The sequence below is a fragment of the Haemaphysalis longicornis genome, unplaced genomic scaffold (genome assembly GCF_048455015.1).
Source record: "Haemaphysalis longicornis isolate Haplotype H1 unplaced genomic scaffold, Haemaphysalis longicornis Haplotype H1 scaffold_47, whole genome shotgun sequence".
In the NCBI taxonomy this organism is placed as follows: domain Eukaryota; kingdom Metazoa; phylum Arthropoda; class Arachnida; order Ixodida; family Ixodidae; genus Haemaphysalis; species Haemaphysalis longicornis.
Window position 1 is genome coordinate 178654 of NW_027526379.1, and position 4223 is coordinate 182876.

The window sequence follows — 4223 nt, forward strand, 5'->3', positions numbered from 1 at the left end:
ACGGGTCAACGTATGCCGCGCGGGCTGCAAGTTCAGACAATGCGGGAAACTGGACAACGGCGGTTTGAAAAGAAAGGGAAGAGTATACAGTAAGGTATTCAGCGGCTGCAGAGACTGGTTGGGCGGAAGCGAAGATGGGTTTGCCTCCCGCGGATGAAGAGAATAGATAGGGGGCACAAAAGAGCATTTCACAGAAGCTAGCAACTGAACAGGAAATAGGTAGGGTCACAAAAGGTTAAACATGAATAGATCACAAAGGATTAAACATTCTTAAGTGGTGGTGGGAACGAGGCCTCCTTCCGCAGGACAAATGGCATTGTTGAGCCGCATTAGGCTAATAAAGCTGCTGTATTAGAAAAGTTTCTGCGAATTCTGGTGGGAAACTCGAGGGTAGGAATAATGAACATAGTTATAAAAATTATGAAGCCGCTAATTTTAATCGAGGGATAAGCACGTTAGTTTTCCATAACTTTCATTAATGCCAAGTGTGGCTGACCCAAACTTATAAATGAGGTAAGATTCCAGAACCTCGCGGTTGTGGTGCGTTTTGAAGGCGGATTCTAAAATCGTTGCTTTGAGATGTTCAAATGCATGCCCGGGACTGTTCACACGTCTTCACAGGGGCAAATAAGGGCAGCTTTTTGCATGAGAGCGGTGATTATTGAACCGTCTTCCGAAGGGCGTTTCAGTTTGGCCGATATATTGTTGCCTACAAACAGTGCACTCTAGAAGATATACGACATTAGCGGAGTCACAGTTAAAGTTACCTTTTATATTTACGTAGTAGTCTGAAGCCGTGCTGGTGGAGCGCTGTGTAGTGGTCATGTGTGGGCATACGTTACATCGGGGTTTATTGCAGGGCATGCAGCCAGTAGTTGCCGGTCGGTTGATACGAGATTTAGTAAGAAAGTCACCTAAATTCTTACTACACCGGTAGACAACGCGTGGTGGTTCGGGGAATATGCTTTTTAAGCTGTCACTTTGCATTAGGATATTGTGATGTTTTTTTTAGCACGGTTGACACTCTTGGAGCGGAGGATGAGTGGGTTAAAACAAAGTTAGTTTGCGGGTTCCCATTCTGGGCTTTTTTCTTACAGATTTCGTTACGGTGTAATTGGTTGGCTCGCACAATAGCGTCGTCGATAACTTTTTCCGGGTATTTTTTATTCAGGAGGGTGGTCTTGAGTTCTCGACAGTTTGAGTCAAACTCGGCTTGATTTGAGCTAATTCGCCAAAATCGGTGGGCTTGGCTGTAAGGTATTGCTGTCTTGCAGTGTCTGACATGGCTACGTCGGAAGTGCAAATACTGCCGCGTGTCTGCGGTTTTCTATACAGTTTAGTTTGAAGCCGACCTTGGAAGGTAGTAACGGTGACGCCCACAAAGTTTACACTGTGTTCCGAATAGGAATGAGCAAGGGAAATACTAGGATGGGCTAGGTTAAATGCCTCAATGAAGGTGAGGAGCTCCGCCTCACCGTGTTGCCAGATCATGAATATGTCATCAATATACCTTTTATAGTACATTGGCATTAATTTTGGGTGTCAAGAAAGTTTGATTCGAGGTGATCCATAAAGATTTTAGCGTGGTTAGGTCCGATTCGAGTTCCCATTGACGTTCCGCTGACTTGCACGTAATGAACTCCGTCGAACTCAAAATTGTTAAGTTCAAGAATAAGCCTAAGGAATGTTTGGAGAGCAGAAGAATGGATAGGTTTGTCGCACGATGACTGCTCATACGCAAGCGGCGATGCCATATTCAGGGGGGATATTAGTATATATGTATATATATATATATATATATATATATATATATATATATATATATATATATATATATATATATAGACACAAAATTAAATGGCGTAAAACCGCCATTCCGACATGTATGTTCAGTATGTCTGACCGCAGTCGCGTTTGGTAACGCGGAATCCATGGTGGAGATCTACAGTAAGGGCAAAGTGTTTCTTAACTTTATGTTAGTGAACCACACACTGCGTAATCCGTAATTTGGGCACAGTTTTGGCACTGATAGCATAATGTCACGAGGCCAGAGACGACCGTCTTGAAGGAAAACACGTTTATTGGAGGGAAATTGTGCTCCCCTAACAACTCAAAGAATACACAGGCGGCGAAGAAGCAGCCAACAAAGTGACGCGTGCAGGCGAGCTCCGGCGATTGGAATGCCGCGGCGTCTGCTCTGCAGGCTTTTATTTTTCGGTGTGAGTGTTTCTGGAACGGTCGAGTTACATCCAAAACATTGTAGATCAGAAAACATTATTCTGGCCCAGTGACGTTAAGACGAAACAGTCTGCTTATCGGAATGAGATAGCCAGTGCGGCATTAAAATAAAGAATGCAAGACCTGCTTCGCTTGAGACAGATAGAGGGCTCGGCATTGCCGGACAGTAAAAACAAACAATAAATAAACAAACGAACGCATACATGGTTCGCGGCATTACCCCCCCTCTAAGAGTGCATCGACCCGATGTTGAAACGAAAGACAGTCCGTACAAACAACAAAAAAGTCCGTCATCTTGCATAGTAAGGTTTCAAGCGAACTACGTGGATGACTTCGGGCCGCGTGCGTCGTCGTGATGTTCCGGAATCGCCATCGGAGATCACCTCGTAGGTAAGTTGGCCGACACGTCGTAGAATCTGGTAGGGTCCAAAATGCCGTCCCAGAAGCTTCTCAGTGAGTATGCGTCTTCGGATGGGAGTCCAAACCCAAACACGATCCCCTGGGTGGTACTTGGCGTGTCGGCATCGGAGGTTGTAGCGCCCGGCATCCACGAGCTGCTGGTCCGTTGTACGATCTCGAGCGAGCTGGCAGGCCTCTTCCGCACGCTGAAGGTATTCTTGGACGTCGGCATTCAGGCCGTCGTCTTCTACATGCGGAAGCATGGCGTCAATCATCGTAGTCAGCAGTCTTCCGTAGACAGGCTCGAACGCCGTCATCTGCGTAGTCTCCTGGATAGCCGTGTAGTACGCAAACGTGACATACGGGAGCACTTCGTCCCAAGTCTTATGTTCAAGGTCAACGTACATTGACAGCATATTCGTGATTGTCTTGTTCAGACGTTCCGTTAGACCGTTCGTTTGGAGGTTGTACGCCATCGTTCTGTGATCAGTGTGGCTGTAGCGTAATATTCGTTTGATCAGCTCCGTAGTAAAGGCCGTACCGCGGTTCGTGATTAGGACTTCCGGGGCTCCATGTCGCAACACAGCTTGGCCTATGAAGAACTTTGCGACTTGCTCTGCAGTCCCCCTCGGAAGAGCGGCGGTCTCTGCGTAGCGCGTCATGCAGTCTGCCGCCACGACAATCCACTTGTTCTCGGATCGGGATGTAGGGAACGGGCCCAGAAGGTCCATTCCAATCTGTTGGAAGGGCCTCGATAGGATGGCGATCGCCTAAAGAAGTCCGGCGGGTTTCGTCGTTGGCGTTTTTTGTCGCTGGCAGTCAGGCAGCTCCGCACGTAGTGGGTGACGGCGGATGTAAGCCGGGGCAGTAGTACTTCGCCTTGATGTTTCCGATTGTGTAGGCTGTGCCGAGATGTCCGGGAGAAGGGTCGTCGTGGGTCGCTTTCGAAATTTCGTCGAGAAGGTCTGCGGGGATGAAGAGGAGATAATTCGTTCTCGTTCCGAGGCTGAAATTCTCCTTCGTGAGTACAGAGTTTTTCAGGCTGAATGCTGGTAGGTTGCGTTTGAAGATTCTAGGCACGGCGACGTTGCATCCTTCGAGGTAGTCGATTATGACGCGCAAGTCGGCGTCGGCACGCTGTTGGGCGGCTAGGTCGCTCTCCATCACGACTCCAAAGAACGCGCTGCCTTCACCAGAGTCTTGTGCTGGTGGGTCGATGGGAGCGTGCGACAGGCAGCCGGCGTCGGAGTGTTTCCTGTCGGATTTATAACGATTTAAACGTCGAAAGGGCGGAATATCGGTTCGCGCTGCAGAACCGATATTCCGCCCTTAACGAGGAAGCCGAGCTTACGACACAGGAAGCCAGCGAATACCTTACACGCATTATCACGGAGTGTGCAGTAGAAGTCGGGGGCACTATGGCTAGACAGGATACTGGTAAACTTTCACAGGAGACGAAAGATCTACTCAGGAAACGGCAAACCATGAGAATCTCTACCGCAGCTGACAGAATAGAACTAGCCGAGCTCTCGAAGTTAATCAATAAGCGTAAGACAGCTGACATGCGGAAGTATAATATGGAGAGG